Source organism: Watersipora subatra, chromosome 5 (assembly GCF_963576615.1).
Source record: "Watersipora subatra chromosome 5, tzWatSuba1.1, whole genome shotgun sequence".
Taxonomy (NCBI): domain Eukaryota; kingdom Metazoa; phylum Bryozoa; class Gymnolaemata; order Cheilostomatida; family Watersiporidae; genus Watersipora; species Watersipora subatra.
The window spans coordinates 45,990,013-46,012,124 of NC_088712.1; the positions used below are offsets into that span (position 1 = coordinate 45,990,013).

General features: G+C 33.3%; 16 non-coding genes across 16 annotated transcripts; all 16 read right to left on the reverse strand.

Annotated features, from left to right (window-relative positions):
• Positions 1–786: 786 nt before the first annotated feature.
• On the reverse strand, positions 787–950 carry LOC137397818 (U1 spliceosomal RNA). Its single transcript, XR_010978866.1, has one exon. It is a non-coding gene; the product is annotated as a U1 spliceosomal RNA (small nuclear RNA).
• A 1,209-nt stretch (positions 951–2,159) lies between these two features.
• Positions 2,160–2,323, reverse strand: LOC137397660 (U1 spliceosomal RNA). The gene has a single exon (XR_010978715.1). It is a non-coding gene; the product is annotated as a U1 spliceosomal RNA (small nuclear RNA).
• Positions 2,324–3,527: 1,204 nt separating this feature from the next.
• Positions 3,528–3,691, reverse strand: LOC137397794 (U1 spliceosomal RNA). The gene has a single exon (XR_010978843.1). It is a non-coding gene; the product is annotated as a U1 spliceosomal RNA (small nuclear RNA).
• Positions 3,692–4,902: 1,211 nt separating this feature from the next.
• Positions 4,903–5,066, reverse strand: LOC137397661 (U1 spliceosomal RNA). The gene has a single exon (XR_010978716.1). It is a non-coding gene; the product is annotated as a U1 spliceosomal RNA (small nuclear RNA).
• Positions 5,067–6,275: 1,209 nt separating this feature from the next.
• Positions 6,276–6,439, reverse strand: LOC137397662 (U1 spliceosomal RNA). The gene has a single exon (XR_010978717.1). It is a non-coding gene; the product is annotated as a U1 spliceosomal RNA (small nuclear RNA).
• A 1,204-nt stretch (positions 6,440–7,643) lies between these two features.
• On the reverse strand, positions 7,644–7,807 carry LOC137397689 (U1 spliceosomal RNA). Its single transcript, XR_010978742.1, has one exon. It is a non-coding gene; the product is annotated as a U1 spliceosomal RNA (small nuclear RNA).
• A 1,211-nt stretch (positions 7,808–9,018) lies between these two features.
• On the reverse strand, positions 9,019–9,182 carry LOC137397759 (U1 spliceosomal RNA). Its single transcript, XR_010978809.1, has one exon. It is a non-coding gene; the product is annotated as a U1 spliceosomal RNA (small nuclear RNA).
• Positions 9,183–10,392: 1,210 nt separating this feature from the next.
• LOC137397663 (U1 spliceosomal RNA) lies at positions 10,393–10,556 on the reverse strand. The gene has a single exon (XR_010978718.1). It is a non-coding gene; the product is annotated as a U1 spliceosomal RNA (small nuclear RNA).
• A 1,205-nt stretch (positions 10,557–11,761) lies between these two features.
• On the reverse strand, positions 11,762–11,925 carry LOC137397716 (U1 spliceosomal RNA). Its single transcript, XR_010978767.1, has one exon. It is a non-coding gene; the product is annotated as a U1 spliceosomal RNA (small nuclear RNA).
• Positions 11,926–13,136: 1,211 nt separating this feature from the next.
• On the reverse strand, positions 13,137–13,300 carry LOC137397760 (U1 spliceosomal RNA). The gene has a single exon (XR_010978810.1). It is a non-coding gene; the product is annotated as a U1 spliceosomal RNA (small nuclear RNA).
• Positions 13,301–14,504: 1,204 nt separating this feature from the next.
• Positions 14,505–14,667, reverse strand: LOC137397822 (U1 spliceosomal RNA). The gene has a single exon (XR_010978870.1). It is a non-coding gene; the product is annotated as a U1 spliceosomal RNA (small nuclear RNA).
• Positions 14,668–15,878: 1,211 nt separating this feature from the next.
• On the reverse strand, positions 15,879–16,042 carry LOC137397761 (U1 spliceosomal RNA). The gene has a single exon (XR_010978811.1). It is a non-coding gene; the product is annotated as a U1 spliceosomal RNA (small nuclear RNA).
• Positions 16,043–17,246: 1,204 nt separating this feature from the next.
• Positions 17,247–17,410, reverse strand: LOC137397701 (U1 spliceosomal RNA). The gene has a single exon (XR_010978753.1). It is a non-coding gene; the product is annotated as a U1 spliceosomal RNA (small nuclear RNA).
• A 1,211-nt stretch (positions 17,411–18,621) lies between these two features.
• Positions 18,622–18,785, reverse strand: LOC137397762 (U1 spliceosomal RNA). The gene has a single exon (XR_010978812.1). It is a non-coding gene; the product is annotated as a U1 spliceosomal RNA (small nuclear RNA).
• A 1,210-nt stretch (positions 18,786–19,995) lies between these two features.
• Positions 19,996–20,159, reverse strand: LOC137397664 (U1 spliceosomal RNA). The gene has a single exon (XR_010978719.1). It is a non-coding gene; the product is annotated as a U1 spliceosomal RNA (small nuclear RNA).
• A 1,210-nt stretch (positions 20,160–21,369) lies between these two features.
• LOC137397763 (U1 spliceosomal RNA) lies at positions 21,370–21,533 on the reverse strand. Its single transcript, XR_010978813.1, has one exon. It is a non-coding gene; the product is annotated as a U1 spliceosomal RNA (small nuclear RNA).
• Positions 21,534–22,112: the final 579 nt, after the last annotated feature.

Below are 22,112 nucleotides of genomic sequence, written 5' to 3' on the forward strand. Positions count from 1 at the left end.
AAAACAATCACCAATGACAAACGTCTACACTCATCCGTGTTTGTTTCATCACAAAGTCGACATCAGATAACCTTAGACCCATGGTGAGTCGGCTGTTTAGGGTCATTAATGTTTTCTTGTGCTGCTTTTCAACTGTCGATTATAACAGTTGCAGTTCATAGTTACGTAAATATTGTAAACTTTCAATTTGATTGCTGCCTGTTTATGAACCATGCTTCCAATAGAGAACCAATATAGAAGCAGTGTTGTGAAAACGGCCTCGCTTCTATTGAACACTATCTACAGAAGTTAGCCATTTCAAAACTTTCCAACCTATTTGAATCCTTAATACAAAATGATCAGTCGAAAGGCGTCCACAAACTAGTTCTAATATTGTCACAATAATATGAATATCAATTAACTTTTTTTGCTATTGCTGTAGTGTTTGCTACGATTTTACTAAAGGAGTACCTGGGAAAATCGATTATCTCAATCATCAATATTATAGTCTCGTTAAACGTCTTAATTATATCCATTGTTTTATTTTATTAATTCAAAATGTGGTTTTTAATCTGAACTTAAAGAACTTCAATGAAAATTAAAAAATAATTTTCAGGAACACTACTGTATCAGCCCTTTTTTATAGCGTATATAGAACTTTAATAGGTTTAAACATGAAGATATCGTTATATTTTGCACCGGCTGAAATCTGATTTGTCAGCCCAGCTGACCTGTTGACAAAGCGGCTATACTGTTTACAGCTATAGCTGTCAGAAAACAATCTGTATATTCTTGTCATTATATTTTTAGGGGATAGCGCGAACGCAGTCCCCCACTACCAAAAGTTATGCACCCGAGTTACCCACATTTGGGATAATCGCAGGCGTCAACCAAACTGAAGTGCAATGGTAAGGCCTCTTCCTGAGGAATCCACCTTCTTGATCATGGATATCCCTGTGCCAGGTAAGTATGAGTTGTGCTACCCTAGACATGTTAGTAGACTAAGCCATGCGCAAGTATAATGCAGTGTCAAAACAAAGTTTTACGCTTTCCGAAATTAAACTTTGTTTATTGTTTCAAATATACTTTGAAAAAACTGAATAATTTGTTATGAATTAATTGAATACCTAGGTGAAAACACGCTTATACATAAAACAATATTTGTGGATTGACAATAAACCGGAGAAACGATTTTAAAATATGAAATCCATTAAATAAATAACTAGTTTAAAATGAAAAAATGACGGTTTAAATTTAACTTTGGGCATTCGCCAATATTAGATATTTCTAATATAATTAAAATATAACAAACAACTTCAAAGTAACAATGGAATAAACACATGAATCAACATCGAAAAACATCTTATAATAACTTAGTCAAAGTTTCGACAATACAAAACAATCACCAATGACAAACGTCTACACTCATCCGTGTTTGTTTCATCACAAAGTCGACATCAGATAACCTTAGAACCATGGTGAGTCGGCTGTTTAGGGTCATTAATGTTTTCTTGTGTTGCTTTTCAACTGTCGATTATAACAGTTGCAGTTCATAGTTACGTAAATATTGTAAACTTTCAATTTGATTGTTGCCTGTTTATGAACCATGCTTCCAATAGAGAACCATTATAGAAGCAGTGTTGTGAAAACGGCCGCTCTTCAATTGAACACTACCTACGGAAGATAACTATTTCAAAACTTTCCAACCTATTTGAATCCATAATACAAAATGATCAGTAGAAAGGCGTCCACAAACTAGTTCTAATATTGTCACAATAATATGAATATCAATTAACCTTTTTTGTTATTGCTGTAGTGTTTGTTACGATTTTACTAAAGGAGTACCTGGGAAAATCGATTATCTCAATCATCAATATTATAGTCTCGTTAAACGTCTTAATCATATCCATTGTTTTATTTTATTAATTCAAAATGTGGTTTTTAATCTGAACTTAAGGAACTTTAATGAAAAATGAAAAATAAGTTTCAGGAACACTACTGTATCAGCCCTTTTTATAGCGTATATAGAATTTTAATAGGTTTCAACATGAAAATATCGTTATATTTTGCACCGGCCGAAATCTGATTTGTCAGCGCAGCTGACCTGTTGACAAAGCGGCTATACTGTTTACAGCTATAGCTGTCAGAAAACAATCTGTAGATTTTTGTCATTATATTTTTAGGGGATAGCGCGAACGCAGTCCCCCACTACCAAAAATTATGCACCCGAGTTACCCACATTTGGGATAATCGCAGGCGTCAACCAAACCGAAGTGCAATGGTAAGGCCTCTTCCTGAGGAATCCACCTTCTTGATCATGGATATCCCTGTGCCAGGTAAGTATGAGTTGTGCTACCCTAGACATGTTAGTAGACTAAGCCATGCGCAAGTATAATGCAGTGTCAAAACAAAGTTTTACGCTTTCCGAAATTGAACTTTGTTTATTGTTTCAATTATACTTTGAAATAAATTGAGTCATTTGTTATGAATTAATTGAATAACTAGATGAAAACACGCTTATACATAAAACAATATTTGCGGATTGACAATAAACAGGGGAACCGATTTTAAAATATGAAATCCATTAAATAAATAACTAGTTTAAAATGAAAAAATGACGGTTTAAATTTAACTTTGGGCATTCGCCAATATTACATATTTCTAATATAATTAAAATATAACAAACAACTTCAAAGTAACAATGGAATAAACACATGAATCAACATCGAATAACATCTTATAATAACTTAGTCAAATTTTCGACAATACAAAACAATCATCAATGACAAACGTCTACACTCGTCCTTGTTTGTTTCATCACAAAGTCGACATCAGATAACCTTAGAACCATGGTGAGTCGGCTGTTTAGGGTCATTAATGTTTTCTTGTGTTGCTTTTCAACTGTCGATTATAACAGTTGCAGTTCATAGTTACGTAAATATTGTAAACTTTCAATTTGATTGCTGCCTGTTTATGAACCATGCTTCCAATAGAGAACCAATATAGAAGAAGTGTTGTGAAAACGGCCTCGCTTCAATTGAACATTATCTACAGCAGTTAGCCATTTCAAAACTTTCCAACCTATTTGAATCCTTAATACAAAATGATCAGTAGAAAGGCGTCCACAAACTAGTTCTAATATTGTCACAATAATATGAATATCAATTAACCTTTTTTGTTATTGCTGTAGTGTTTGCTACGATTTTACTAAAGGAGTACCTGGGAAAATCGATTATCTCAATCATCAATATTATAGTCTCGTTAAACGTCTTAATCATATCCATTGTTTTATTTTATTAATTCAAAATGTGGTTTTTAATCTGAACTTAAGGAACTTTAATGAAAAATAATTTTCAGGCACACTACTGTATCAGCCCTTTTTTATTGCGTATATAGAATTTTAATAGGTTTAAACATGAAAATATCGTTATATTTTCCACCGGCTGAAATCTGATTTGTCAGCGCAGCTGACCTGTTGACAAAGCGGCTATACTGTTTACAGCTATAGCTGTCAGAAATCAATCTGTAGATTTTTGCCATTATATTTTTAGGGGATAGCGCGAACGCAGTCTCCCACTACCAAAAATTATGCACCCGAGTTACCCACATTTGGGATAATCGCAGGCGTCAACCAAACCGAAGTGCAATGGTAAGGCCTCTTCCTGAGGAATCCACCTTCTTGATCATGGATATCCCTGTGCCAGGTAAGTATGAGTTGTGCTACCCTAGACATGTTAGTAGACTAAGCCATGCGCAAGTATAATGCAGTGTCAAAACAAAGTTTTACGCTTTCCGAAATTAAACTTTGTTTATTGTTTCAAATATATTTTGAAATAAATTGAGTCATTTGTTATGAATTAATTGAATAACTAGATGAAAACACGCTTATACATAAACCAATCTTTGTGGATTGACAATAGACAGGGGAAACGATTTTAAAATATGAAATCCATTAAATAAATAACTAGTTTAAAATGAAAAAATGACGGTTTAAATTTAACTTTGGGCAATCGCCAATATTACATATTTCTAGTATAATTAAAATATAACAAACAACTTCAAAGTAACAATGGAATAAACACATGAATCAACATCGAATAACATCTTATAATAACTTAGTCAAAGTTTCGACAATACAAAACAATCACCAATGACAAACGTCTACACTCATCCGTGTTTGTTTCATCACAAAGTCGACATCAGATAACCTTAGACCCATGGTGAGTCGGCTGTTTAGGGTCATTAATGTTTTCTTGTGCTGCTTTTCAACTGTCGATTATAACAGTTTCAGTTCATAGTTACGTAAATATTGTAAACTTTCAATTTGATTGCTGCCTGTTTATGAACCATGCTTCCAATAGAGAACCAATATAGAAGCAGTGTTGTGAAAACGGCCTCGCTTCTATTGACCACTATCTACAGAAGTTAGCCATTTCAAAACTTTCCAACCTATTTGAATCCTTAATACAAAATGATCAGTCGAAAGGCGTCCACAAACTAGTTCTAATATTGTCACAATAATATGAATATCAATTAACTTTTTTTGCTATTGCTGTAGTGTTTGCTACGATTTTACTAAAGGAGTACCTGGGAAAATCGATTATCTCAATCATCAATATTATAGTCTCGTTAAACGTCTTAATTATATCCATTGTTTTATTTTATTAATTCAAATTGTGGTTTTTAATCTGAACTTAAAGAACTTCAATGAAAATTAAAAAATAATTTTCAGGAACACTACTGTATCAGCCCTTTTTTATAGCGTATATAGAACTTTAATAGGTTTAAACATGAAGATATCGTTATATTTTGCACCGGCTGAAATCTGATTTGTCAGCCCAGCTGACCTGTTGACAAAGCGGCTATACTGTTTACAGCTATAGCTGTCAGAAAACAATCTGTAGATTTTTGTCATTATATTTTTAGGGGATAGCGCGAACGCAGTCCCCCACTACCAAAAATTATGCACCCGAGTTACCCACATTTGGGATAATCGCAGGCGTCAACCAAACCGAAGTGCAATGGTAAGGCCTCTTCCTGAGGAATCCACCTTCTTGATCATGGATATCCCTGTGCCAGGTAAGTATGAGTTGTGCTACCCTAGACATGTTAGTAGACTAAGCCATGCGCAAGTATAATGCAGTGTCAAAACAAAGTTTTACGCTTTCCGAAATTGAACTTTGTTTATTGTTTCAAATATACTTTGAAAAAACTGAATAATTTGTTATGAATTAATTGAATACCTAGATGAAAACACGCTTATACATAAAACAATATTAGCGGATTGACAATAAACAGGGGAACCGATTTTAAAATATGAAATCCATTAAATAAATAACTAGTTTAAAATGAAAAAATGACGGTTTAAATTTAACTTTGGGCATTCGCCAATATTACATATTTCTAATATAATTAAAATATAACAAACAACTTCAAAGTAACAATGGAATAAACACATGAATCAACATCGAATAACATCTTATAATAACTTAGTCAAACTTTCGACAATACAAAACAATCACCAATGACAAACGTCTACACTCATCCGTGTTTGTTTCATCACAAAGTCGACATCAGATAACCTTAGAACCATGGTGAGTCGGCTGTTTAGGGTCATTAATGTTTTCTTGTGTTGCTTTTCAACTGTCGATTATAACAGTTGCAGTTCATAGTTACGTAAATATTGTAAACTTTCAATTTGATTGCTGCCTGTTTATGAACCATGCTTCCAATAGAGAACCATTATAGAAGCAGTCTTGTGAAAACGGCCGCTCTTCAATTGAACACTACCTACGGAAGATAACTATTTCAAAACTTTCCAACATATTTGAATCCATAATACAAAATGATCAGTAGAAAGGCGTCCACAAACTAGTTCTAATATTGTCACAATAATATGAATATCAATTAACCTTTTTTGTTATTGCTGTAGTGTTTGTTACGATTTTACTAAAGGAGTACCTGGGAAAATCGATTATCTCAATCATCAATATTATAGTCTCGTTAAACGTCTTAATCATATCCATTGTTTTATTTTATTAATTCAAAATGTGGTTTCTAATCTGAACTTAAGGAACTTTAATGAAAAATGAAAAATAAGTTTCCGGAACACTACTGTATCAGCCCTTTTTATAGCGTATATAGAATTTTAATAGGTTTCAACATGAAAATATCGTTATATTTTGCACCGGCCGAAATCTGATTTGTCAGCGCAGCTGACCTGTTGACAAAGCGGCTATACTGTTTACAGCTATAGCTGTCAGAAAACAATCTGTAGATTTTTGTCATTATATTTTTAGGGGATAGCGCGAACGCAGTCCCCCACTACCAAAAATTATGCACCCGAGTTACCCACATTTGGGATAATCGCAGGCGTCAACCAAACCGAAGTGCAATGGTAAGGCCTCTTCCTGAGGAATCCACCTTCTTGATCATGGATATCCCTGTGCCAGGTAAGTATGAGTTGTGCTACCCTAGACATGTTAGTAGACTAAGCCATGCGCAAGTATAATGCAGTGTCAAAACAAAGTTTTACGCTTTCCGAAATTGAACTTTGTTTATTGTTTCAATTATACTTTGAAATAAATTGAGTCATTTGTTATGAATTAATTGAATAACTAGATGAAAACACGCTTATACATAAAACAATATTTGCGGATTGACAATAAACCGGGGAAACGATTTTAAAGTATGAAATCCATTAAATAAATAACTAGTTTAAAATGAAAAAATGACGGTTTAAATTTAACTTTGGGCATTCGCCAATATTACATATTTCTAATATAATTAAAATATAACAAACAACTTCAAAGTAACAATGGAATAAACACATGAATCAACATCGAATAACATCTTATAATAACTTAGTCAAACTTTCGACAATACAAAACAATCACCAATGACAAACGTCTACACTCATCCGTGTTTGTTTCATCACAAAGTCGACATCAGATAACCTTAGAACCATGGTGAGTCGGCTGTTTAGGGTCATTAATGTTTTCTTGTGTTGCTTTTCAACTGTCGATTATAACAGTTGCAGTTCATAGTTACGTAAATATTGTAAACTTTCAATTTGATTGCTGCCTGTTTATGAACCATGCTTCCAATAGAGAACCATTATAGAAGCAGTGTTGTGAAAACGGCCGCTCTTCAATTGAACACTACCTACGGAAGATAACTATTTCAAAACTTTCCAACATATTTGAATCCATAATACAAAATGATCAGTAGAAAGGCGTCCACAAACTAGTTCTAATATTGTCACAATAATATGAATATCAATTAACCTTTTTTGTTATTGCTGTAGTGTTTGCTACGATTTTACTAAAGGAGTACCTGGGAAAATCGATTATCTCAATCATCAATATTATAGTCTCGTTAAACGTCTTAATCATATCCATTGTTTTATTTTATTAATTCAAAATGTGGTTTTTAATCTGAACTTAAGGAACTTTAATGAAAAATAATTTTCAGGCACACTACTGTATCAGCCCTTTTTTATTGCGTATATAGAATTTTAATAGGTTTAAACATGAAAATATCGTTATATTTTGCACCGGCTGAAATCTGATTTGTCAGCGCAGCTGACCTGTTGACAAAGCGGCTATACTGTTTACAGCTATAGCTGTCAGAAATCAATCTGTAGATTTTTGCCATTATATTTTTAGGGGATAGCGCGAACGCAGTCCCCCACTACCAAAAATTATGCACCCGAGTTACCCACATTTGGGATAATCGCAGGCGTCAACCAAACCGAAGTGCAATGGTAAGGCCTCTTCCTGAGGAATCCACCTTCTTGATCATGGATATCCTTGTGCCAGGTAAGTATGAGTTGTGCTACCCTAGACATGTTAGTAGACTAAGCCATGCGCAAGTATAATGCAGTGTCAAAACAAAGTTTTACGCTTTCCGAAATTAAACTTTGTTTATTGTTTCAAATATATTTTGAAATAAATTGAGTCATTTGTTATGAATTAATTGAATAACTAGATGAAAACACGCTTATACATAAACCAATCTTTGTGGATTGACAATAGACAGGGGAAACGATTTTAAAATATGAAATCCATTAAATAAATAACTAGTTTAAAATGAAAAGATGACGGTTTAAATTTAACTTTGGGCAATCGCCAATATTAGATATTTCTAGTATAATTAAAATATAACAAACAACTTCAAAGTAACAATGGAATAAACACATGAATCAACATCGAATAACATCTTATAATAACTTAGTCAAAGTTTCGACAATACAAAACAATCACCAATGACAAACGTCTACACTCATCCGTGTTTGTTTCATCACAAAGTCGACATCAGATAACCTTAGACCCATGGTGAGTCGGCTGTTTAGGGTCATTAATGTTTTCTTGTGCTGCTTTTCAACTGTCGATTATAACAGTTTCAGTTCATAGTTACGTAAATATTGTAAACTTTCAATTTGATTGCTGCCTGTTTATGAACCATGCTTCCAATAGAGAACCAATATAGAAGCAGTGTTGTGAAAACGGCCTCGCTTCTATTGAACACTATCTACAGAAGTTAGCCATTTCAAAACTTTCCAACCTATTTGAATCCTTAATACAAAATGATCAGTCGAAAGGCGTCCACAAACTAGTTCTAATATTGTCACAATAATATGAATATCAATTAACTTTTTTTGCTATTGCTGTAGTGTTTGCTACGATTTTACTAAAGGAGTACCTGGGAAAATCGATTATCTCAATCATCAATATTATAGTCTCGTTAAACGTCTTAATTATATCCATTGTTTTATTTTATTAATTCAAAATGTGGTTTTTAATCTGAACTTAAAGAACTTCAATGAAAATTAAAAAATAATTTTCAGGAACACTACTGTATCAGCCCTTTTTTATAGCGTATATAGAACTTTAATAGGTTTAAACATGAAGATATCGTTATATTTTGCACCGGCTGAAATCTGATTTGTCAGCCCAGCTGACCTGTTGACAAAGCGGCTATACTGTTTACAGCTATAGCTGTCAGAAAACAATCTGTAGATTCTTGTCATTATATTTTTAGGGGATAGCGCGAACGCAGTCCCCCACTACCAAAAGTTATGCACCCGAGTTACCCACATTTGGGATAATCGCAGGCGTCAACCAAACCGAAGTGCAATGGTAAGGCCTCTTCCTGAGGAATCCACCTTCTTGATCATGGATATCCCTGTGCCAGGTAAGTATGAGTTGTGCTACCCTAGACATGTTAGTAGACTAAGCCATGCGCAAGTATAATGCAGTGTCAAAACAAAGTTTTACGCTTTCCGAAATTAAACTTTGTTTATTGTTTCAAATATACTTTGAAAAAACTGAATAATTTGTTATGAATTAATTGAATACCTAGGTGAAAACACGCTTATACATAAAACAATATTTGTGGATTGACAATAAACCGGAGAAACGATTTTAAAATATGAAATCCATTAAATAAATAACTAGTTTAAAATGAAAAAATGACGGTTTAAATTTAACTTTGGGCATTCGCCAATATTACATATTTCTAATATAATTAAAATATAACAAACAACTTCAAAGTAACAATGGAATAAACACATGAATCAACATCGAAAAACATCTTATAATAACTTAGTCAAAGTTTCGACAATACAAAACAATCACCAATGACAAACGTCTACACTCGTCCTTGTTTGTTTCATCACAAAGTCGACATCAGATAACCTTAGAACCATGGTGAGTCGGCTGTTTAGGGTCATTAATGTTTTCTTGTGTTGCTTTTCAACTGTCGATTATAACAGTTGCAGTTCATAGTTACGTAAATATTGTAAACTTTCAATTTGATTGCTGCCTGTTTATGAACCATGCTTCCAATAGAGAACCATTATAGAAGCAGTGTTGTGAAAACGGCCTCTCTTCAATTGAACACTACCTACGGAAGATAACTATTTCAAAACTTTCCAACCTATTTGAATCCATAATACAAAATGATCAGTAGAAAGGCGTCCACAAACTAGTTCTAATATTGTCACAATAATATGAATATCAATTAACCTTTTTTGTTATTGCTGTAGTGTTTGCTACGATTTTACTAAAGGAGTACCTGGGAAAATCGATAATCTCAATCATCAATATTATAGTCTCGTTAAACGTCTTAATCATATCCAGTGTTTTATTTTATTAATTCAAAATGTGGTTTTTAATCTGAACTTAAGGAACTTTAATGAAAAATGAAAAATAATTTTCAGGAACACTGCTGTATCAGCCCTTTTTTATAGCGTATATAGAAGTTTAATAGGTTTCAACATGAAAATATCGTTATATTTTGCACCGGCCGAAATCTGATTTGTCAGCGCAGCTGACCTGTTGACAAAGCGGCTATACTGTTTACAGCTATAGCTGTCAGAAAACAATCTGTAGATTTTTGTCATTATATTTTTAGGGGATAGCGCGAACGCAGTCCCCCACTACCAAAAATTATGCACCCGAGTTACCCACATTTGGGATAATCGCAGGCGTCAACCAAACCGAAGTGCAATGGTAAGGCCTCTTCCTGAGGAATCCACCTTCTTGATCATGGATATCCCTGTGCCAGGTAAGTATGAGTTGTGCTACCCTAGACATGTTAGTAGACTAAGCCATGCGCAAGTATAATGCAGTGTCAAAACAATTTTTTACGCTAATCGAAATTAAACTTTGCTTATTGTTTCAATTATACTTTGAAAAAACTGAATAATTTGTTATGAATTAATTGAATAATTAGATGAAAGCACGCTTATATTTAAAACAATCTTTGCAGATTGACAATAGACAGGGGAAACGATTTTAAAATATGAAATCCATTAAATAAATAACTAGTTTAAAATGAAAAAATGACGGTTTAAATTTAACTTTGGGCATTCGCCAATATTACATATTTCTAATATAATTAAAATATAACAAACAACTTCAAAGTAACAATGGAATAAACACATGAATCAACATCGAATAACATCTTATAATAACTTAGTCAAATTTTCGACAATACAAAACAATCACCAATGACAAACGTCTACTCACTCATCCATGTTTGTTTCCTCACAAAGTCGACATCAGATAACCTTAGAACCATGGTGAGTCGGCTGTTTAGGGTCATTAATGTTTTCTTGTGTTGCTTTTCAACTGTCGATTATAACAGTTGCAGTTCACAGTTACGTAAATATTGTAAACTTTCAATTTGATTGCTGCCTGTTTATGAACCATGCTTCCAATAGATAACCATTATAGAAGCAGTGTTGTGAAAACGGCCTCTCTTCAATTGAACACTACCTACGGAAGATAACTATTTCAAAACTTTCCAACCTATTTGAATCCATAATACAAAATGATCAGTAGAAAGGCGTCCACAAACTAGTTCTAATATTGTCACAATAATATGAATATCAATTAACCTTTTTTGTTATTGCTGTAGTGTTTGCTACGATTTTACTAAAGGAGTACCTGGGAAAATCGATTATCTCAATCATCAATATTATAGTCTCGTTAAACGTCTTAATCATATCCATTGTTTTATTTTATTAATTCAAAATGTGGTTTTTAATCTGAACTTAAGGAACTTTAATGAAAAATAATTTTCAGGCACACTACTGTATCAGCCCTTTTTTATTGCGTATATAGAATTTTAATAGGTTTAAACATGAAAATATCGTTATATTTTGCACCGGCTGAAATCTGATTTGTCAGCGCAGCTGACCTGTTGACAAAGCGGCTATACTGTTTACAGCTATAGCTGTCAGAAATCAATCTGTAGATTTTTGTCATTATATTTTTAGGGGATAGCGCGAACGCAGTCCCCCACTACCAAAAGTTATGCACCCGAGTTACCCACATTTGGGATAATCGCAGGCGTCAACCAAACCGAAGTGCAATGGTAAGGCCTCTTCCTGAGGAATCCACCTTCTTGATCATGGATATCCTTGTGCCAGGTAAGTATGAGTTGTGCTACCCTAGACATGTTAGTAGACTAAGCCATGCGCAAGTATAATGCAGTGTCAAAACAAAGTTTTACGCTTTCCGAAATTAAACTTTGTTTATTGTTTCAAATATATTTTGAAATAAATTGAGTCATTTGTTATGAATTAATTGAATAACTAGATGAAAACACGCTTATACATAAACCAATCTTTGTGGATTGACAATAGACAGGGGAAACGATTTTAAAATATGAAATCCATTAAATAAATAACTAGTTTAAAATGAAAAAATGACAGTTCAAATTTAACTTTGGGCAATCGCCAATATTAGATATTTCTAGTATAATTAAAATATAACAAACAACTTCAAAGTAACAATGGAATAAACACATGAATCAACATCGAATAACATCTTATAATAACTTAGTCAAAGTTTCGACAATACAAAACAATCACCAATGACAAACGTCTACACTCATCCGTGTTTGTTTCATCACAAAGTCGACATCAGATAACCTTAGACCCATGGTGAGTCGGCTGTTTAGGGTCATTAATGTTTTCTTGTGCTGCTTTTCAACTGTCGATTATAACAGTTTCAGTTCATAGTTACGTAAATATTGTAAACTTTCAATTTGATTGCTGCCTGTTTATGAACCATGCTTCCAATAGAGAACCAATATAGAAGCAGTGTTGTGAAAACGGCCTCGCTTCTATTGAACACTATCTACAGAAGTTAGCCATTTCAAAACTTTCCAACCTATTTGAATCCTTAATACAAAATGATCAGTCGAAAGGCGTCCACAAACTAGTTCTAATATTGTCACAATAATATGAATATCAATTAACTTTTTTTGCTATTGCTGTAGTGTTTGCTACGATTTTACTAAAGGAGTACCTGGGAAAATCGATTATCTCAATCATCAATATTATAGTCTCGTTAAACGTCTTAATTATATCCATTGTTTTATTTTATTAATTCAAAATGTGGTTTTTAATCTGAACTTAAAGAACTTCAATGAAAATTAAAAAATAATTTTCAGGAACACTACTGTATCAGCCCTTTTTTATAGCGTATATAGAACTTTAATAGGTTTAAACATGAAGATATCGTTATATTTTGCACCGGCCGAAATCTGATTTGTCAGCCCAGCTGACCTGTTGACAAAGCGGCTATACTGTTTACAGCTATAGCTGTCAGAAAACAATCTGTAGATTCTTGTCATTATATTTTTAGGGGATAGCGCGAACGCAGTCCCCCACTACCAAAAGTTATGCACCCGAGTTACCCACATTTGGGATAATCGCAGGCGTCAACCAAACCGAAGTGCAATGGTAAGGCCTCTTCCTGAGGAATCCACCTTCTTGATCATGGATATCCCTGTGCCAGGTAAGTATGAGTTGTGCTACCCTAGACATGTTAGTAGACTAAGCCATGCGCAAGTATAATGCAGTGTCAAAACAAAGTTTTACGCTTTCCGAAATTAAACTTTGTTTATTGTTTCAATTATACTTTGAAATAAATTGAGTCATTTGTTATGAATTAATTGAATAACTAGATGAAAACACGCTTATACATAAAACAATATTTGCGGATTGACAATAAACAGGGGAACCGATTTTAAAATATGAAATCCATTAAATAAATAACTAGTTTAAAATGAAAAAATGACGGTTTAAATTTAACTTTGGGCATTCGCCAATATTACATATTTCTAATATAATTAAAATATAACAAACAACTTCAAAGTAACAATGAAATAAACACATGAATCAACATCGAATAACATCTTATAATAACTTAGTCAAACTTTCGACAATACAAAACAATCACCAATGACAAACGTCTACACTCATCCGTGTTTGTTTCATCACAAAGTCGACATCAGATAACCTTAGAACCATGGTGAGTCGGCTGTTTAGGGTCATTAATGTTTTCTTGTGTTGCTTTTCAACTGTCGATTATAACAGTTGCAGTTCATAGTTACGTAAATATTGTAAACTTTCAATTTGATTGCTGCCTGTTTATGAACCATGCTTCCAATAGAGAACCATTATAGAAGCAGTGTTGTGAAAACGGCCGCTCTTCAATTGAACACTACCTACGGAAGATAACTATTTCAAAACTTTCCAACATATTTGAATCCATAATACAAAATGATCAGTAGAAAGGCGTCCACAAACTAGTTCTAATATTGTCACAATAATATGAATATCAATTAACCTTTTTTGTTATTGCTGTAGTGTTTGCTACGATTTTACTAAAGGAGTACCTGGGAAAATCGATTATCTCAATCATCAATATTATAGTCTCGTTAAACGTCTTAATCATATCCATTGTTTTATTTTATTAATTCAAAATGTGGTTTTTAATCTGAACTTAAGGAACTTTAATGAAAAATAATTTTCAGGCACACTACTGTATCAGCCCTTTTTTATTGCGTATATAGAATTTTAATAGGTTTAAACATGAAAATATCGTTATATTTTGCACCGGCTGAAATCTGATTTGTCAGCGCAGCTGACCTGTTGACAAAGCGGCTATACTGTTTACAGCTATAGCTGTCAGAAATCAATCTGTAGATTTTTGTCATTATATTTTTAGGGGATAGCGCGAACGCAGTCCCCCACTACCAAAAGTTATGCACCCGAGTTACCCACATTTGGGATAATCGCAGGCGTCAACCAAACCGAAGTGCAATGGTAAGGCCTCTTCCTGAGGAATCCACCTTCTTGATCATGGATATCCTTGTCCAGGTAAGTATGAGTTGTGCTACCCTAGACATGTTAGTAGACTAAGCCATGCGCAAGTATAATGAAGTGTCAAAACAAAGTTTTACGCTTTCCGAAATTAAACTTTGTTTATTGTTTCAAATATATTTTGAAATAAATTGAGTCATTTGTTATGAATTAATTGAATAACTAGATGAAAACACGCTTATACATAAACCAATCTTTGTGGATTGACAATAGACAGGGGAAACGATTTTAAAATATGAAATCCATTAAATAAATAACTAGTTTAAAATGAAAAAATGACAGTTCAAATTTAACTTTGGGCAATCGCCAATATTACATATTTCTAGTATAATTAAAATATAACAAACAACTTCAAAGTAACAATGGAATAAACACATGAATCAACATCGAATAACATCTTATAATAACTTAGTCAAAGTTTCGACAATACAAAACAATCACCAATGACAAACGTCTACACTCATCCGTGTTTGTTTCATCACAAAGTCGACATCAGATAACCTTAGACCCATGATGAGTCGGCTGTTTAGGGTCATTAATGTTTTCTTGTGCTGCTTTTCAACTGTCGATTATAACAGTTTCAGTTCATAGTTACGTAAATATTGTAAACTTTCAATTTGATTGCTGCCTGTTTATGAACCATGCTTCCAATAGAGAACCAATATAGAAGCAGTGTTGTGAAAACGGCCTCGCTTCTATTGAACACTATCTACAGAAGTTAGCCATTTCAAAACTTTCCAACCTATTTGAATCCTTAATACAAAATGATCAGTCGAAAGGCGTCCACAAACTAGTTCTAATATTGTCACAATAATATGAATATCAATTAACTTTTTTTGCTATTGCTGTAGTGTTTGCTACGATTTTACTAAAGGAGTACCTGGGAAAATCGATTATCTCAATCATCAATATTATAGTCTCGTTAAACGTCTTAATTATATCCATTGTTTTATTTTATTAATTCAAAATGTGGTTTTTAATCTGAACTTAAAGAACTTCAATGAAAATTAAAAAATAATTTTCAGGAACACTACTGTATCAGCCCTTTTTTATAGCGTATATAGAACTTTAATAGGTTTAAACATGAAGATATCGTTATATTTTGCACCGGCCGAAATCTGATTTGTCAGCCCAGCTGACCTGTTGACAAAGCGGCTATACTGTTTACAGCTATAGCTGTCAGAAAACAATCTGTAGATTCTTGTCATTATATTTTTAGGGGATAGCGCGAACGCAGTCCCCCACTACCAAAAGTTATGCACCCGAGTTACCCACATTTGGGATAATCGCAGGCGTCAACCAAACCGAAGTGCAATGGTAAGGCCTCTTCCTGAGGAATCCACCTTCTTGATCATGGATATCCCTGTGCCAGGTAAGTATGAGTTGTGCTACCCTAGACATGTTAGTAGACTAAGCCATGCGCAAGTATAATGCAGTGTCAAAACAAAGTTTTACGCTTTCCGAAATTAAACTTTGTTTATTGTTTCAATTATACTTTGAAATAAATTGAGTCATTTGTTATGAATTAATTGAATAACTAGATGAAAACACGCTTATACATAAAACAATATTTGCGGATTGACAATAAACAGGGGAACCGATTTTAAAATATGAAATCCATTAAATAAATAACTAGTTTAAAATGAAAAAATGACGGTTTAAATTTAACTTTGGGCATTCGCCAATATTACATATTTCTAATATAATTAAAATATAACAAACAACTTCAAAGTAACAATGAAATAAACACATGAATCAACATCGAATAACATCTTATAATAACTTAGTCAAACTTTCGACAATACAAAACAATCACCAATGACAAACGTCTACACTCATCCGTGTTTGTTTCATCACAAAGTCGACATCAGATAACCTTAGAACCATGGTGAGTCGGCTGTTTAGGGTCATTAATGTTTTCTTGTGTTGCTTTTCAACTGTCGATTATAACAGTTGCAGTTCATAGTTACGTAAATATTGTAAACTTTCAATTTGATTGCTGCCTGTTTATGAACCATGCTTCCAATAGAGAACCATTATAGAAGCAGTGTTGTGAAAACGGCCGCTCTTCAATTGAACACTACCTACGGAAGATAACTATTTCAAAACTTTCCAACATATTTGAATCCATAATACAAAATGATCAGTAGAAAGGCGTCCACAAACTAGTTCTAATATTGTCACAATAATATGAATATCAATTAACCTTTTTTGTTATTGCTGTAGTGTTTGCTACGATTTTACTAAAGGAGTACCTGGGAAAATCGATTATCTCAATCATCAATATTATAGTCTCGTTAAACGTCTTAATCATATCCATTGTTTTATTTTATTAATTCAAAATGTGGTTTTTAATCTGAACTTAAGGAACTTTAATGAAAAATAATTTTCAGGCACACTACTGTATCAGCCCTTTTTTATTGCGTATATAGAATTTTAATAGGTTTAAACATGAAAATATCGTTATATTTTGCACCGGCTGAAATCTGATTTGTCAGCGCAGCTGACCTGTTGACAAAGCGGCTATACTGTTTACAGCTATAGCTGTCAGAAATCAATCTGTAGATTTTTGCCATTATATTTTTAGGGGATAGCGCGAACGCAGTCCCCCACTACCAAAAATTATGCACCCGAGTTACCCACATTTGGGATAATCGCAGGCGTCAACCAAACCGAAGTGCAATGGTAAGGCCTCTTCCTGAGGAATCCACCTTCTTGATCATGGATATCCTTGTGCCAGGTAAGTATGAGTTGTGCTACCCTAGACATGTTAGTAGACTAAGCCATGCGCAAGTATAATGCAGTGTCAAAACAAAGTTTTACGCTTTCCGAAATTAAACTTTGTTTATTGTTTCAAATATATTTTGAAATAAATTGAGTCATTTGTTATGAATTAATTGAATAACTAGATGAAAACACGCTTATACATAAACCAATCTTTGTGGATCGACAATAGACAGGGGAAACGATTTTAAAATATGAAATCCATTAAATAAATAACTAGTTTAAAATGAAAAAATGACGGTTTAAATTTAACTTTGGGCAATCGCCAATATTAGATATTTCTAGTATAATTAAAATATAACAAACAACTTCAAAGTAACAATGGAATAAACACATGAATCAACATCGAATAACATCTTATAATAACTTAGTCAAAGTTTCGACAATACAAAACAATCACCAATGACAAACGTCTACACTCATCCGTGTTTGTTTCATCACAAAGTCGACATCAGATAACCTTAGACTCATGGTGAGTCGGCTGTTTAGGGTCATTAATGTTTTCTTGTGCTGCTTTTCAACTGTCGATTATAACAGTTTCAGTTCATAGTTACGTAAATATTGTAAACTTTCAATTTGATTGCTGCCTGTTTATGAACCATGCTTCCAATAGAGAACCAATATAGAAGCAGTGTTGTGAAAACGGCCTCGCTTCTATTGAACACTATCTACAGAAGTTAGCCATTTCAAAACTTTCCAACCTATTTGAATCCTTAATACAAAATGATCAGTCGAAAGGCGTCCACAAACTAGTTCTAATATTGTCACAATAATATGAATATCAATTAACTTTTTTTGCTATTGCTGTAGTGTTTGCTACGATTTTACTAAAGGAGTACCTGGGAAAATCGATTATCTCAATCATCAATATTATAGTCTCGTTAAACGTCTTAATTATATCCATTGTTTTATTTTATTAATTCAAAATGTGGTTTTTAATCTGAACTTAAAGAACTTCAATGAAAATTAAAAAATAATTTTCAGGAACACTACTGTATCAGCCCTTTTTTATAGCGTATATAGAACTTTAATAGGTTTAAACATGAAGATATCGTTATATTTTGCACCGGCTGAAATCTGATTTGTCAGCCCAGCTGACCTGTTGACAAAGCGGCTATACTGTTTACAGCTATAGCTGTCAGAAAACAATCTGTAAATTCTTGTCATTATATTTTTAGGGGATAGCGCGAACGCAGTCCCCCACTACCAAAAGTTATGCACCCGAGTTACCCACATTTGGGATAATCGCAGGCGTCAACCAAACCGAAGTGCAATGGTAAGGCCTCTTCCTGAGGAATCCACCTTCTTGATCATGGATATCCCTGTGCCAGGTAAGTATGAGTTGTGCTACCCTAGACATGTTAGTAGACTAAGCCATGCGCAAGTATAATGCAGTGTCAAAACAAAGTTTTACGCTTTCCGAAATTAAACTTTGTTTATTGTTTCAATTATACTTTGAAAAAACTGAATAATTTGTTATGAATTAATTGAATACCTAGGTGAAAACACGCTTATACATAAAACAATATTTGTGGATTGACAATAAACCGGAGAAACGATTTTAAAATATGAAATCCATTAAATAAATAACTAGTTTAAAATGAAAAAATGACGGTTTAAATTTAACTTTGGGCATTCGCCAATATTAGATATTTCTAATATAATTAAAATATAACAAACAACTTCAAAGTAACAATGGAATAAACACATGAATCAACATCGAAAAACATCTTATAATAACTTAGTCAAAGTTTCGACAATACAAAACAATCACCAATGACAAACGTCTACACTCATCCGTGTTTGTTTCATCACAAAGTCGACATCAGATAACCTTAGAACCATGGTGAGTCGGCTGTTTAGGGTCATTAATGTTTTCTTGTGTTGCTTTTCAACTGTCGATTATAACAGTTGCAGTTCATAGTTACGTAAATATTGTAAACTTTCAATTTGATTGCTGCCTGTTTATGAACCATGCTTCCAATAGAGAACCATTATAGAAACAGTGTTGTGAAAACGGCCGCTCTTCAATTGAACACTACCTACGGAAGATAACTATTTCAAAACTTTCCAACCTATTTGAATCCATAATACAAAATGATCAGTAGAAAGGCGTCCACAAACTAGTTCTAATATTGTCACAATAATATGAATATCAATTAACCTTTTTTGTTATTGCTGTAGTGTTTGCTACGATTTTACTAAAGGAGTACCTGGGAAAATCGATTATCTCAATCATCAATATTATAGTCTCGTTAAACGTCTTAATCATATCCATTGTTTTATTTTATTAATTCAAAATGTGGTTTCTAATCTGAACTTAAGGAACTTTAATGAAAAATGAAAAATAATTTTCAGGAACACTACTGTATCAGCCCTTTTTTATAGCGTATATAGAAGTTTAATAGGTTTCAACATGAAAATATCGTTATATTTTGCACCGGCCGAAATCTGATTTGTCAGCGCAGCTGACCTGTTGACAAAGCGGCTATACTGTTTACAGCTATAGCTGTCAGAAAACAATCTGTAGATTTTTGTCATTATATTTTTAGGGGATAGCGCGAACGCAGTCCCCCACTACCAAAAATTATGCACCCGAGTTACCCACATTTGGGATAATCGCAGGCGTCAACCAAACCGAAGTGCAATGGTAAGGCCTCTTCCTGAGGAATCCACCTTCTTGATCATGGATATCCCTGTGCCAGGTAAGTATGAGTTGTGCTACCCTAGACATGTTAGTAGACTAAGCCATTCGCAAGTATAATGCAGTGTAGAAACAAATTTTTACGCTAATCGAAATTAAACTTTGTTTATTGTTTCAATTATACTTTGAAAAAACTGAATAATTTGTTATGAATTAATTGAATAATTAGATGAAAGCACGCTTATATTTAAAACAATCTTTGCAGATTGACAATAGACAGGGGAAACGATTTTAAAATATAAAATCCATTAAATAAATAACTAGTTTAAAATGAAAAAATGACGGTTTAAATTTAACTTTGGGCATTCGCCAATATTACATATTTCTAATATAATTAAAATATAACAAACAACTTCAAAGTAACAATGGAATAAACACATGAATCAACATCGAATAACATCTTATAATAACTTAGTCAAATTTTCGACAATACAAAACAATCACCAATGACAAACGTCTACACTCATCCATGTTTGTTTCCTCACAAAGTCGACATCAGATAACCTTAGAACCATGGTGAGTCGGCTGTTTAGGGTCATTAATGTTTTCTTGTGTTGCTTTTCAACTGTCGATTATAACAGTTGCAGTTCACAGTTACGTAAATATTGTAAACTTTCAATTTGATTGCTGCCTGTTTATGAACCATGCTTCCAATAGAGAACCATTATAGAAGCAGTGTTGTGAAAACGGCCGCTCTTCAATTGAACACTACCTACGGAAGATAACTATTTCAAAACTTTCCAACCTATTTGAATCCTTAATACAAAATGATCAGTCGAAAGGCGTCCACAAACTAGTTCTAATATTGTCACAATAATATGAATATCAATTAACTTTTTTTGCTATTGCTGTAGTGTTTGCTACGATTTTACTAAAGGAGTACCTGGGAAAATCGATTATCTCAATCATCAATATTATAGTCTCGTTAAACGTCTTAATTATATCCATTGTTTTATTTTATTAATTCAAAATGTGGTTTTTAATCTGAACTTAAAGAACTTCAATGAAAATTAAAAAATAATTTTCAGGAACACTACTGTATCAGCCCTTTTTTATAGCGTATATAGAACTTTAATAGGTTTAAACATGAAGATATCGTTATATTTTGCACCGGCTGAAATCTGATTTGTCAGCCCAGCTGACCTGTTGACAAAGCGGCTATACTGTTTACAGCTATAGCTGTCAGAAAACAATCTGTAGATTCTTGTCATTATATTTTTAGGGGATAGCGCGAACGCAGTCCCCCACTACCAAAAGTTATGCACCCGAGTTACCCACATTTGGGATAATCGCAGGCGTCAACCAAACCGAAGTGCAATGGTAAGGCCTCTTCCTGAGGAATCCACCTTCTTGATCATGGATATCCCTGTGCCAGGTAAGTATGAGTTGTGCTACCCTAGACATGTTAGTAGACTAAGCCATGCGCAAGTATAATGCAGTGTCAAAACAAAGTTTTACGCTTTCCGAAATTAAACTTTGTTTATTGTTTCAAATATACTTTGAAAAAACTGAATAATTTGTTATGAATTAATTGAATACCTAGGTGAAAACACGCTTATACATAAAACAATATTTGTGGATTGACAATAAACCGGAGAAACGATTTTAAAATATGAAATCCATTAAATAAATAACTAGTTTAAAATGAAAAAATGACGGTTTAAATTTAACTTTGGGCATTCGCCAATATTAGATATTTCTAATATAATTAAAATATAACAAACAACTTCAAAGTAACAATGGAATAAACACATGAATCAACATCGAAAAACATCTTATAATAACTTAGTCAAAGTTTCGACAATACAAAACAATCACCAATGACAAACGTCTACACTCATCCGTGTTTGTTTCATCACAAAGTCGACATCAGATAACCTTAGAACCATGGTGAGTCGGCTGTTTAGGGTCATTAATGTTTTCTTGTGTTGCTTTTCAACTGTCGATTATAACAGTTGCAGT